Source organism: Pinus tabuliformis, chromosome 9 (assembly GCF_031772625.1).
Source record: "Pinus tabuliformis cultivar Carrire ecotype Pingquan chromosome 9, CPIR1, whole genome shotgun sequence".
In the NCBI taxonomy this organism is placed as follows: Eukaryota; Viridiplantae; Streptophyta; class Pinopsida; order Pinales; family Pinaceae; genus Pinus; species Pinus tabuliformis.
Window position 1 is genome coordinate 251,178,967 of NC_142307.1, and position 15,152 is coordinate 251,194,118.

The 15,152-nt window shown below is 37.8% G+C and overlaps 1 pseudogene; it reads left to right on the plus strand.

Moving 5' to 3' along the window:
* Positions 1-4,569: 4,569 nt before the first annotated feature.
* On the plus strand, positions 4,570-14,059 carry LOC149148141 (ABC transporter B family member 15-like; annotated as a pseudogene).
* The last annotated feature ends 1,093 nt before the right edge of the window (positions 14,060-15,152 follow it).

Sequence of the window (15,152 nt, forward strand, 5' to 3'; positions counted from 1 at the left end):
TCGTCCTCTTACCACGAGAGGGGAAACTCACTCGATTCTGCTTCCCATACACACAATTTTCACAGAAATCAAAATCCATAGAGCTATCATTCATACCTTATACCATACCTTTACCATGAAGTATTCGAAGGCCCTTCTCTCCAATATGTCCAAGAATTTGATGCCACAACATGGTCTTCTCTCCAGAGACCACTAGATTTTCTACTCCATTTTCAGGAACCATAGAACTATTGCACCCATCAACAACAGTGCTACCTTGCAGCTTGTACAGAGTTCCAATCCGAACTCCCCGCATCAATATCAGTGCTCCTCGAACCATCTTGCAGGTATCTTTCTCGAACACCATCTTTACACCTGCATCATCCAACTTGCTTACAGAAATCAGATTTCTGGCCAATGCAGGAATATGTAGAACACCCGGAAGTGTTCTAACCCTTCCACCTTGCAACTTCAACTTTACTTTTCCCCGACCAATGATTCTAGCCTTCCTATCATCTCCTAAGAAGACATCACCACCATCGTATTTCTCATACTCGCAGAACCACTCTCTATGGGGAGTGAAGTGAAAGGATGCACCTGAGTCAATCAACCATGCCTCATGATCTACATGTGTACTTGAAGAAGCCAAGTACACATCCCCACCTTCATCTGAGGTGGTTTTCGCCTCTTCAGAAGGAGCATCATCAGATCCCTTTCCTTTATCAGGAGCTTTAGATTTACAATCCCTTCTGAAGTGCCCTTCCTTTCCGCATTTCCAGCGCACCACCTTTGTAGGTTTTCCTGGAGATTTAGATCTCCCTCTAGATTTAGATCTCCCACTCGATGACTTTTTTTTTTTCTGTTCTGGGACCGTCCTCATACAGACAAGGCATCACCATTCTGGTTGTCCATATTCTTCCGTCTCATCTCCTCTATCAGCAAAGCTAAGACTATTTCATCAAACTGCAAAGCAGTTGCATTGCTACCTATTGCAATAACCAGACTATCCCACGAATCTAGTAGAGAACACAATAGACTGATGCACTTATCTTCATCTGAAATTTTAATATCAACAGATAATAATTGACTTACCAAAGTATTAAATGCATTCAGATGCTCTGTCACCGAGTCTCCATCTTTCATCCTCATGTTATACAGCTTTTTCCGCAGGAATAGTTTATTCACCAGAGACTTAGATTGGTACAAAGTCCCTAACTTGACCCACAAAGCCTTTGCCGTAGCTTCCCCTGATACATTCAGCAATACTGAATCTGAGACACACAATCGTATTGTGCTCTTTGCCTTCCGATCCAATTTCTTCCTTTCTTCATTGGTCACTCCCGATGGTTTAGTACCCGGATCTACCGCGATCCACTGATCTTTATCGACCAAAAAATCCTCCATCTTGAGTTTCCACAACTCAAAACTCTGACCATTGAACTTCTCAATCTCGATCTTTCCAATGCTCGCCATCTTATTTCACCACCAGAATCGATCTCGCAGATCTCCCACTGAACAGGGTCTACCACAGGCCCGAGCGAAACCCCTCAGCAACAAAGGCGTCCCCTTGAAGCCAAAACAGCTCTGATACCAAATGTAGGTTTTAACCCTATACAGAAATTACCTGCATACGAATTCTTAAACAAAGAAAATAAACAATGCGAGAGAATAACCCATAAAACACATATGCACAGAGATTTTTCCCTGGATCCCAAAACCGGGACTACCAGCTTGATTTTTCATTATATTCCTTTCAATGTTACAATACATATTTATACATGCCGAAGCATCCAATACCATGGACCGAAAAACCATCGCGTCCAATACCATGTGCGAAAATCATGCACAAAACCATAGGTAGGTTCGCCCAACCTAATATAGGGTCCAAAAAATATTTTCCCGGGGCGCTGCCCCGAACCCCGTAGAGGGCGGCTACCCGCCCCCCTCAAACCCCCCGGACAGGGGGGGATGCCGCCCCCCCCTGTGACCCCCCTGCTGCGCAATCGGCGCAACGAAGGGGGGCTTCCGCCCCCCTCTAACCCCCCATTTAACTACGTCGGTTAGTCATGGAAAGAATATAACACAACCCAACATGGTTTTGGCTTTTGGCAGGGAGGTAGTTTTATGGACCATCACACCGCTTTTGGTAGGCAAGCGGTATTTCCTTGAGAGCACGTGATTTCACCTGGAGCTGCGACATAGCAAAATCGGGCACGGGCAAAACTGTGAATCTCACGTTCTCTTAGGGTAGTAAACTTCGGAGAGGGAATGAGTGCGATATGGATGCGCGCCATTTGATCTAGGGGTGGGAGATCTAACGACTGTTGCGTGGTCAAGGGGCATCAGGGTCAGGATTTACAGGGCCTGAGGGGTTAATTACAATTAATTGTAATTAATTAATGAATAAAGTGGGGATTCTAAATATAATGAGCGGGTTTAATGGAGTGGGACAAGGGGTTAATGTAGTGGGGTTTGTTTAACTGCACCTGGGTTGGTGGGTTAAAAAGTTTATGTTGGGGAAATATAACTCAAGAAGTTAATTAAATAATGCGAGGGGGGATAAAAACTTAGGATAAGGGGTTTTTATGGGTTTTTGAGGTAGAATAGAAAAATTAATGAGGGGGGAGGTGAATTTTCCATGGGGAATGGGTTTCACACTAGGGAAAGGGGTTTTTAGGGAGGGAGATGAAATTTTGAGGTTAATTACTAGGAAAATATGTGAAACCAAGGGATAAGGGTCAAAATGGGGGGAAAATGGTATTTTAATCAGAAATGAGGGGATAATGGGGAAATTGGAAAATAAGTATGTGGGGGTTGAAATGAAATGAAGGGAATTTAATCATGTAAGCTAGTGAACATCCTTTCACTCTCATAAATGCTCCTACACACTGAAACATAAGATTTAAGCATGATAAATGTGCTTATGATTTAACAACTTTGTACATCTGCAACCTTTCATCTACCTACCCTTTATTTACCCTAACATTTTTTCTTGACTTTATTGGGTGCATTTGATCTAGAAGACCCTTTATTTCCTTTTCTTTTGACAAGAAAACTATCTAATTATAACCTTATAACTTCCAATGGCTCAGATTAAGCTTATGAGCACATTTTTATTCTTTGCCTATCTACTAATCTCCCAAGGTTAAACAATTTGGCTAGATATTTATTCTCTATCTATAAACATGAAATTTAAAGCATGAATTAGTCAAGATTAAGCTATTTGACTATCATGGGTTGTGGCATTTATGACAAGTTGCACACAACCATTATTTTGCACATAAAAGTAAAAGCAATGGCACTTGAATTTGTACACTTCCATGATCTGTTTTTTGTTTGGGGTTCATATTTTTCACTTTTTTTTATCTTTTCTTTTTCTTTTTTGTCCTTTGATTATTCTTTTAGGACATACCCTCTTTACATTTTTTAATTTTTAATATGGAAAACATTTTGCAGAAAGCAAAAGTATGTACAATATTACAAGACTAACCATAGCCAATTCAAAATTATGAATACTATTATTATAGGACCCTAACAGAAACTTTTGTGCTTCAATTTCCATACATAATAATTTCTTCTATCATCCACACCTGTCACATTGGTTTAACTATAAAATCAAGACCTATTGCATACCTTTCACTTGGTACTAAAATCCTCAGGAAATAAGAAAATGTGAAAGTGCATTCATAGAAAATACAACCTACAATAAATTCCTTTGCATCCAAATTTTAAATTTTATTTTACTCAATTTTTATTTTAAAATTACTTTTCTTACCTTAAAAAAATAATAAAATATCAAATCACACTATGCTTCTTTCTAACTTGAATCACCATTACACTTATTCACACTAAAATATCTAGTGCAAATGCAAAAACCAATCGAAAATACCTTAATATTTTTTCTCCCAAATACACAATACTCTAAGATAGCTTCAAAAATACCTTAATATTTTTTCTCCCAAATACACAATACTCTAAGATAGCTTTCCCTTCCCTACAATTTTAAATTAAAAAGAGACTAATTTTAATTTAAATAAATATTAACACACATCGTTATCCAAAAAAATCAATCAAACGCACTAAATTAAATTTGGCCATTCTAAATGGTACAAAACCTCTAAATTTTGAGAATCAACGTATCAGGAATAGAAGAGAACAGTGGATGGCCTCAACGACGGTTTCACTTGAGATGAACTTCATGGATTACATTTGTTATTTCAATCATTAAGAACTCCACTGATTACGATTTTTTTTTAAAACGCCAATCTATAATGTATGTTTCACCCAGTGAGGCGCTACTAGGTTACTGTCCGAAGACTTTCCGTTTCACTATTTAAAGGTTCTAGAAGATCCTATGTATGGCCAGTGCAACCTAATATCTAAATACCTCATTTCTTACACGGAATATATTCTTTTATACAATCTGATCGTGATGTTCAATATGTTCAGGGTTTCCTTATGACACCTGTTCTTATTATTAATATATGACGTGAATCATATCATTTGATTCTAGGATAGTACGTAGTGTAGCAGTGACCTTCGTTATCTGGGCCTTCAATGCTTGGTATGATAGCACATTGGTTATGTATCATGGGGCTGGCGGAGGAAGGATTTTCATCACTTCAGCTCTCATACTTATGGGTGGCTTGTAAGCTTTCTCCCTATCCATTTCTCTCCTTCTCAGTTATTTCTATAATTGATACAAGAACGGAAAATGAATCACTGATGTGTTTGCAGATCTCTCGAGACTGTGCTGCTGGTAAACACATCTTTGAGATGATCGACAGAGAACCGATCATTGATTGGGAAAATCCAAAAGGAGAAATATTGCAGGAGGTCAGCGGCGAAATTGAATTTAGAAACGTTGAGTTCACATATCCATCTCGACCAGAGTCCAAGATATTTCACAATTTCTGTCTCACTATTCCATCAAGCAAGACCGTTGCATTGGTGGGAGGAAGCGGGTCAGGCAAGTCTACAGTTGTGGCATTGATAGAGAGGTTCTATGATCCACTCACTGGAGAGATTTTGTTGGATGGAGTGAACACTAAAATGCTACAATTGAAATGGTTCCGTTCCCAGATTGGACTAGTAAGTCAAGAACCTGCACTCTTTGCTACATCAATCAAGGAGAACATTCTATTCAGGAAGGATGGAGCCAGCATGGATCAGGTTATTGCTGCTGCCAAAGCTTCCAATGCTCACAATTTCATCAGTCAACTACCAGATGCTTATGACACACAGGTAAAATTTATCTTTTCTTTCTCATCTTCCATTTCTGCCAAGTGCAGTCGATTTGAATTTCCTTTCATTTGGTTAATACAGGTTGGTGAGCGCGGAGTCCAGATGTCCAGAGGGAAAAGGCAACGTATAGCTATTACAAGATTTATGCTCAAGGATCCTCGTCTACTTCTAGACGAGGCCATGAGTGCTGTAGATGCAGAGTCGGAGAAGATTGTTCAGGATGCTCTAGAGCAAGCTTCAGTCGGACGCACAACAATTATAGTTGCTCATCGCCTCTCCACAATCCGCAACATGGACATGATTGTGGTGGTTCAAAATGGTCATGTGATCGAGACAGGTACGCATGAAAATCTTATCTATAAACCCCATGGAGCATATGCTACTTTGGTTCAGCTGCAACAGGCCTCGGTAGATAAGCCAGATGAGCAATTCGAAAGCTCCACTGTGCTAGACCAGTCTTTGAGAGCAAGGAGCTCTAGTATCTATAGCAGATCGAGTTCGAACATGTCTGCATCAGTCCAGCAAGAACTGATACTTGAACAGAAGCCTTCGTCCGCCCCTTCATTCCATCGACTGCTTCTTTTAAATACTTCGGAATGGAAGCATGCTCTATTAGGCTGTGCAGGAGCCTTATCTTTTGGAGCATTTGAACATTGTTGAAATTGTAATTTCAACTGCCGCCCAGTTAAACAACAATGCATTTAATTAAGCAAAACCACCTGTTTCCATCGCACCGCTTTTGTTCAAGCGGTGGTATTCTCCGGAGGGGATGCGATATAGTATGCCAACTGACACGTGTCCACAAGCAGTTTTGAAAACAACTCTTTTCCTGGAAGGTAAAGCTCGTTTGGATTGATCGTGCGATAACCATTCGATTGAAAGCTTGGTTGTCCACCGTTCGATTGGAACTAAAGTTGTTGTACAGGTCTCCACCATTGATCCATGAACCTTGCGTGAAGTTTTGGGTTTGAATGCCATTTGTTTCAGTGAATTAATTAATGGTATTTACTCTTGTTCGTAGAATATAGGTAAAACCTTTCAATTTTTTATTTTTTTTAAAACTCACGGAACTATGGTCATTCATTTTTTTTATTGTTAAAAATATATGCAATGTAATACGTAATATGTAGAATGTTTTTTTTTGGATCATTTTTTGGAGTGAACAAAGTAAGGGAAGCACGCATCAGTGTGAATGAAGAAATATTTCACACAGCAGTGAAAAAGGGTAATGTAAGTTTTTTGTTGGTTAATATGTAGTGAAAATATATGCAGCAGAGCACGAGTGAAAAAAGAAAAGAAAATTCGCAGCAGTGAATGTAATGTAATGTGTTTTGTTGTTGAACATATGTAATGGGAATGTGCAGCAGTGCTAGTGTGAATTTTTTTTTGTAGTTTCATATGAAATGCAATAGAATCAGCAAGCGAATGTAAGAGATTTTTTACAGTGGTAAATGTAAGTTTTATTTTTACACACAGTAGTGTAAAAATTTGCAGTTGAAACAGAGTAATTTTTTTTGAGACAGTGAAGGTTTTTGGAACTGAAGTGTTCCTGGTTTAATCCCTCTGTTAAGAGGAAGATCCTTTTGTAACAGCATTCTGGTTAATGAATACAAAGTTTTTTTATGTGTGGGTAGAACTCTGTTCTCCAGCAAACAATTTAGCTTCCCTGTGTTAAGATCCTGAGAAACATAGCATTGTTCTCTGTTCAGTTTTTGTTTGAAATTACCAAAAATTTCCAACATGGTATCAGAGCTTGTCCAGGCTCTTTGAAGGTGTCAAATAAGCTGAAGGAAGGTTCTTTTTCTTGAAGCAGCTTCTCCAACAGAGTGAAGACTCAGTCAAGAAAGATTCAAAGGTATTTCTCAAGCCAATTATTTAAATACTTGACTGTATTTTAAAGCATAGTTTAGAGTGCAAGAATGGCTGGCTCCAGCACCAGCACCAGCACTAGCATGGGTATCTTTAATACTCAGCTCCCACAATTTAATGGGAAAAAATATGACTATTGGGAAATAACTATGAGAGCCCTGCTTGCCTCACAAGACTTATGGTAATTTGTTTAATATGGGTTTGAAGAACCAGAAGATGAAAATGAGTTTAATAGATTAACTCAAGCAGAGAAATATCTGTTGAAGAGCAATAAGAAGAAGGATTCAAAAGGCCTCGTATTTTTGTATAAAGCAGTGCATGAGAGTATGTTTCCAAGGATAGCAGCAACCAAGACATCCAAAGAAGCATGGCAAGCTCTCAAGACAGCCTATCAAGGCATGGAGAAAGTGAGGACAGCAAAACTACAGTTGCTGAGGAGAGATTTTGAGAATATGTGCATGAAAGAGTCAGATAATATTGACTCATTCTTCACACAAGTGATTGGTCTGGACACATATATAAGGACTCATGGAGAAATTCTTGAATAAAGGAGGATTGTGGAGAAACTATTGAGGGTCCTACCCTCAAGGTTCGATGTGATTGTCACCACCATAGAAGAGACAAAGGATCTCACAAATTTCTCAGTTGATGGACTACATGCATCACTGATAACACATGAGCAGAGATTGAGTAGAAATGAAAACTCATCTCTAGAGCATGCCTTCAAGACCCAGATGTCCTTTGGAAGAGGAAGAGGCAGAAGCCATAACAGAGGTAGAAGAAACAGTCCAGCAAACACTCAAGGAAGAGGCAGCAATCCAAATCAGAACCAAGGCCAAGGCAGTAGCCAACAAAGTGGACAACATCATGCTCAAGGACAAAGGTATGAAAAATCCAATGTCCAATGTTATTATTGTAAAAAATATGGGCATTATGCAAATGAATGTAGGAAGAAGCAGCATGATATGAGTAATAGATCTAGTGCAAATTTCACTAGAGAAAATATCAGTCAAGATAATTTATTGTTTGCATGTAATATGGCTCAAACAAATAGTGAAGAAGTATGGTTTGTAAACTCCGGTTGCAGCAACCATATGACAGGAAACATAGCCCTATTTTCTAAGTTAGATAAGAATGTGAAGTCACAAGTCACACTTGGGACTGCTAGTAAAGTTTATGTTATGGGAAAAGGAGAAGTAAAAATATTTACAAAGAAAGGTGAAAAGAAAACCATAGCAGATGTCTATTATGTTCCTGGAATGCAATGTAACCTCTTAAGTATTGGACAGCTTGTTCAAAATGGTTACAATGTTTTCTTTGTGAATGATGTATGCACCATCATGGATAGAGCACCCAGAAAACGATGTATTGCTGAAGTGAAGATGACAATGAATAGGATGTTCCCTCTCAGAATAAAGGCAGATTTGAAAAATAAAGAAGTAATCGCAGCAGTGACACAAGAGGCTTTCCAAAGCGTACCAAAGGATGAAAATTGGTTGTGGCACTTGAGATTTGGACATCTCAACTTTGGAGGTCTTAACTTGTTGCATAGAAAAGGAATGGTAATAGGATTACCATTGATAGAGAAACCAGATAGCCTTTGTGAAGGTTGTATCTTGGGGAAACAACACAGAGAAAGTTTTCCATCTGGGAAAAGCATAAGGGCAAAAGCACCCTTAGAAATTGTCCACTCAGATTTATGTGGACTGATGCAAACTCCATCACTAGTAGGTAGCCAATATTTTCTAACATTCATTGATGATTTTAGTAGAAAAAAATCGGTTTATTTCCCGAGGAACAAAAGTGAAGTGTTTGAAAAATTTCGCAATTTCAAAGCACTTATAGAAAACCAAAGCGAGCTGCATATCAATGTTCTAAGAACTGATAGAGGAGGTGAGTATATCTCCAAAGAATTTCTACGCTTTTGTAGAGAAAGTGGAATTCATAAGCAGTTTACCACTAGGTACACTGCGCAGGAAAATGGAGTTGCCGAAAGGAAGAATAGAACAATCATGGATATGGTGAGAAGCATGTTAAAGGTAAAGCATTTGCCAAATGATTATTGGGCTGAAGCTGTACAATGTGCAGCGTACATTTTGAATAGGTGCCCTACAAAAGCAGTCATGAACAGAGTGCCGGAAGAAGCATGGAGTGGGAGAAAGCAAGGAGTCACCCACATGAAAGTTTTTGGATATGTGGCTTATGCCCACATTCCAGATCAGCTAAGGAAGAAGTTGGACAGAAAAGGGGAGAAATGTATTTTCATTGGATACAATGAGGAATCCAAAGCTTACAGGTTATATAACCCATCCACCAAGAAGTTTTTGTGAGCAGAGATGTTCAGTTCATTGAGGAGGAAGCTTAGGATGGAAGCATAGAGAAAATAGTGAATGTTAAAAACTGTTTGTCGCATGATGAAGGTGATGAGGAGATGGCTGAAATACATCCCCAAACAGCAGCGCCAACACAAGGATAGCAAGAGACACCCTTGAGGAGAAATGAAAGTGCTTCTTCAAGCACACCACAAGGAGGAAATTCAAGTGTGTCTTAAGCACTTATACACCAAACGAAAGAGGTAAGAAGTTCATAAATTTAAGTGACATTTATGATGAAGGTATGAATTCTTTGTTTGCTTTATATTGTCATGTTGATGACCCTATTCATTTCGAAGATGCAATTAAGGATAGGAAATGGGTAGAAGCTATGGATGAGGAGATCAATGCCATAAAAGGAAACAAGACATGGGATTTGGTTGAACTACAAAAAGGTAAAGAAGTCATTGGAGTTAAATGGGTCTATAAGACCAAGATTAATGCTGAAGGCAAAATACAAAGACACAAGGCAAGACTCGTTGTCAAAGGATATAAGCAGTAGTATGGGAGAGACTATGAGGAAACTTTCGCACCGGTTGCTAGAATGGAAACCGTGAGAGCAATGTTGTCCATAGCAGCTCAAAACAAGTGGAAAGTTTACCAAATGGATGTGAAGTCAGCATTCGTAAATGGAGTGTTAATGGAAGAGGTTCACATTGAACAACCTCCAGACTATGAAAAGAAAGGCCAAGAGCACAAAGTGTGCAGATTGATGAAAACTCTTTATGGGCTAAAGCAAGCACCAAGAGCATGGTACAGTAGGATAGATACCTATCTACTGGAAAATGGATTTGAAAAGTGTGAGGGAGAACCCACCGTCTACATCAAAGAAAAGGATGGTAAATTACTAATTGTTGTGTTATATGTTGATGATGTTATTTTCACAGGTAATGATGACTACCTCATTGAAAATTTCAAAACAGTCATGAAAGAAGAATTTGAAATGACTAACATGGGTTTGCTGAGATACTTCTTAGGAATAGAAGTAGAACAAAGTGGGAATGATATTTTTATCTCACAAGCGAAATATGCTAATGAAGTGTTGGAAAGATTTAACATGCACGAGAGCAAAGCAGCAATCACTCCCACGGTGATGAGATTAAAACTCAGCAAAGAGGACAACAGAAAGGATTTTGATCCTAGTTTGTACAAGAGCATAGCTGACAGCCTCATGTATTTGACTGCAACTAGGCCGGATATAATGCATGCTGTTAGTTTAATTTCCAGATTCATGGAGAGGCCAAAAGAAGCACATTCACAGGTAGCAAAAAAGATTCTGAGGTATGTTAAAGGTACAAAAAGGTTTGGCATTTTATATACTACTTCAGAATGTTCAGATTTAATTGGATACACTAATAGTGATTGGGTTGGAAGTGTAGATGATCAGAAAAGCACATCCGGTTATGTTTTTCACATGGGTTCCAGAGTTATTTCATGGGCTTCTAAAAAACAGCCTATTGTAGCATTGTCTACAGCAGAAGCAGAATATGTGGCAGCTACAGCAGTAGCATGTCAAGAAATTTGGATGAGAAGGATGTTAAGGAGCTTAGGCCGAGAGCAAGCAAAAGGAACTGTGATTTTTCATGACAATAGCTCAGTTATTGCTTTATTTAAGAATTTCATGTTTCATAAGAGAACGAAACACATTGACACAAAGTTAAATTACATCAGGGAATTGGTAAGCCATGGAGAAATTGTTTTACAACACTGCAGGACTCAAGAGCAGGTTGCAGACATTCTGCCAAGCCATTGGAACAGAAAAGTTTTGAATTTTTGAGGAAATGTCTAGGTATGACTAATAACCCAACAGTTGAAATTAAAGGGGAGTGTTGAAATTGTAATTTCAACTGCCGCCCAGTTAAACAACCACGCATTTAATTCAACAAAACCACCTGTTTCCATCGCACCTCTTTTCTCCAAGCAGTGGTATTCTCCGGAGGGGATGCGATACAGTACGCCAGCTGACGCGTGTCCACAAGCAGTTTTGAAAACAACTCTTTTCCTGAAAGGTAAAGCTCATTTGGATTGATCATGCGATAACCGTTCGATTGAAAGCTTGGTTGTCCACTATCCGATTGGAACTAAAATTGTTGTACAGGTCTCTGCCATTGATCCATGAACGTTGCGTGAAGTTTTGGGTTTGACCGCCATTTGTTTCAGTGAAGTAATTAACGGTATTTACTCCTATTCGTCGAATACAGGTAAGACCTTTTAATTTTTTTATTTTTTTTAAACTCACGGAAGTATGGTCATTCATTTTTTTTATTGTTAAAAATATATGCAATGTAATACGTAATATGTAGAATGTTTTCTTTGGATCATTTTTTGGAGTGTATAAGTTAAGGGAAGCACGCATCAATGTGAATGAAGAAATATTTCACACAGCAGTGAAAAAGGGTAATGTAAGTTTTTTGTTGGTTAACATGTAATGAAAATATATGCAGCATCGCATGAGTGAAAAAAAAAAAAAAAAAAAAAACTCGCAGCAGCAAATGTATTGTAATGTGTTTTGTTGTTGAACATATGTAATGGGAATGCGCAGCAGCGCTATTGTGAATTTTTTTTGTAGTTTCATATGAAATGCAATAGAATCAGCAAGTGAATGTAAGAGATTTTTTACAGCAGTAAATGTAAGTTTTATTTTTACACACAGTAGTGTAAAAATTTGCAGCTGAAACAGAGTAATTTTTTTTGAGACAGTGAAGGTTTTTGGAACTGAAGTGTTCCTGGTTTAATCCCTCTGTTAAGAGGAAGATCCTTTTGTAACAACATTCTGGTTAATGAATACAAAGTTTTTTTATGTGTGGGTAAAACTCTGTTCTTCAACAAACAATTTAGCTTCCCTGTGTTAAGATCCTGAGGAACAGAGCATTGTTCTCTATTCAGTTTTTGTTTGAAATTACCAGAAATTTCCGACAAACCTGTCCATTCCTTTTTCCTTGGGGAAGTTTTATCTGTATTTTTTCTTCAAGACCATCACCAAATCAAATCCAAAATCAAAGTATACTCCTTCATTTTTGCGGCCTTCGGAGTAATAGCGTTCTTAGTGAACGTACTTCTGCATTACATTTTTGAAGCTATGAGGGAATATCTTACAAAAAGAATTCGAGAGCGGATGCTATCCAAGATATTTACATTCGAGGTTGGGTGGTTCTTCTGTCGTGATAGTAGCCTTCACGATGGCTTTGATTTTATGATGGTGCCTTGCAGTTGTAATAATTGCAGTGCAACCCATCATATTATTATGTTCCTACACCAGAAGGGTTCTGCTTAAGACCATGTCTTAAAAGTCTCTCAAAGCTCAAGATAAAGGCAGTCAACTAGCAGCAGAAGCTGTTGCTAACCATTTTACTATTAGTGTGTTCTCTTCACAGGACAATATTCTCCGTCTCTTCGAAAATACTCAAGAAGGACCTCGCAGAGACAGTATAAAATAATCTTTATTTGTAGGATGTGCCCTCGGAGCATCACAATTCATCACTATAGCTAATTTCGCTTTGGACTTCTGGTATGGGGGACACCTTGTAGCGAAACGAAAAATCAGCTCCAAAGCTCCTTTCCAAGTTTTCTTCATTCTGATGAGCACTAGAAAAGCGATAGGAGAAGTAGGAATTATAAGCCCCGACATCGCAAAAGGCTCTGATGCAGTTGAATCCGTCTTTGGCATCGTGGACTGAGAGAACCAGATAAACCCGAACGATGAGAAGGGTGAGAAAACGGATAAGGTAGAAGGAAGCGTGGACTTGAGAAACATGGACTTTGCTTGCCCAACTCGTTCAGATGTTATGATCTTCAAGAACTTCTGCTTAAGGATAAAAGCTGCCAAAAGCATGGCACTTGTAGGACAAAGCGGATCCGATAAATTGACCATCATTGGATTAAATGAAAGGTTTTACGATCCCCTAAAAGGATCGATGAAAATCGATGGCAGTGACATCAGGAGCTTCAATTTGAAGAGTTTGAGGAATCACATAGCTCGGGTAGGTAAAGAGTCCACACTGTTTGGAGGAAGCATTCGAGACAACATTCTATACGAAAAAGGGAAAGCAAGCGAGGCAGAGATGATCGAAGTTGCAAAGGCTGCAAATGCTCATGACTTCATCAGGTAATACTGCAATCGTTCAATTGAAACATAATGTTTATAATCAACTGCAATTGAAATAATTATTTATGGAATACAATATGATTTATTGAACCAGATCAGTGAAATTAAGTTGGATTTGTGCAGCTCTTTGGAGGAGGGATACGAAACAAACTACAAAGACAGAAGAGTTCAATTATCGGGAGGACAGAAGCAGCGGATTGCGATAGCAAGGGCGATAATAAAGAATCTGAGCATATTACTGCTAGACGAGGCAACAAGCGCATTGGACAGCCAGTCAGAGAAGATCGTTTAAGAGGCACTGGACAGAATAATGGTGGGGAGAACGAGCATTGTGATAGCTCATCGACTGACAACCATTCAGAATGCAGATTCAATTGCTGTGATTCAAGACAGGAAAGTGATTGAACAGGGGAGTCATTCATATATGTTGGGCAAAGGAGAAGGCAATCCATATTACTCTCTCGTCAACATGCAGCGACGCCATCACTAGATTCTCATCTGCCTCATACACAGAAGTATCCTCCGTGATCCACGTCGTAAATCTTTCTTTGCTCCTTCCCCTAAATATCGAATATGGATTGTCAAATGTAAAAGTAGGGTTGGAATTTTAATGTAACTCTGTTTATCCAATGAAAATTTGTCGAGGACTCTTTTTTTACAGAGCCTATAAAATATTGTGTGTGTATTTTTCTCTGTATTATAATATATATATATATATATATATATATATATATATATATATATATATATATATATATATAGATAGATATATATAGATATATATATATGAAATATAGAAGTTCAAGATGAAATAGAATTGTTTTTTTTTTAAAGAGCCTGTAAAATATTGTGAGAGTATTTTTCTCTGTATTATAATATATATATATGAAATATAGAAGTTTGAGATGAAATAGAGTTTTTTTTTTGTTATGGTAATGCGTCAAATAAATTTAATGTGATTGTTTGTTTTTTAAAAATGTATTTTTAAAAATATAAATGAATTCAATGTTTTAAAATTTTGTTGGGTTAAATTCAAGTTAGATTTTAGTTAAAACTAATCAGAAAAAATGTTATGAAAAATGTTATTTGGTCTAAAGAAATTTTATAGTTGAAAAAATAAATTGAACAATAGAATGTTATTCCTCAAATTATAGATGTAATTGCTATATTTATGCCAAAATGTGAGTCCTCACATTATGGATGTAATTGCTATATTTATGTCATGATTTTTAGATATTTATGCCATGATTTTTCATTATTAATTGTAAAACCGTTTAAAATTAAAATTGTTGAAAATAGTCGTACTCACATAAATAACATACTTACCATCCATATTAAGGAAGCATTTGCATAAAAAATGGATAGGAATAAGATGTAAACAAATATACTTAACCACCATTAAATGTGCAAACTTACTACTTGGTACTACCCACCAAAATTTATGCAAGTCCTTATCCCTTAGTACGCAATTAATTTTTCCACTTCATAATATGTTATTTTATGTCAGTGCTTGGTAGATCTAAGCTGGTTTAATTTCCCCCATTAAATAGGCTATATTACGTGTTATCACCCCAAGAAACTCT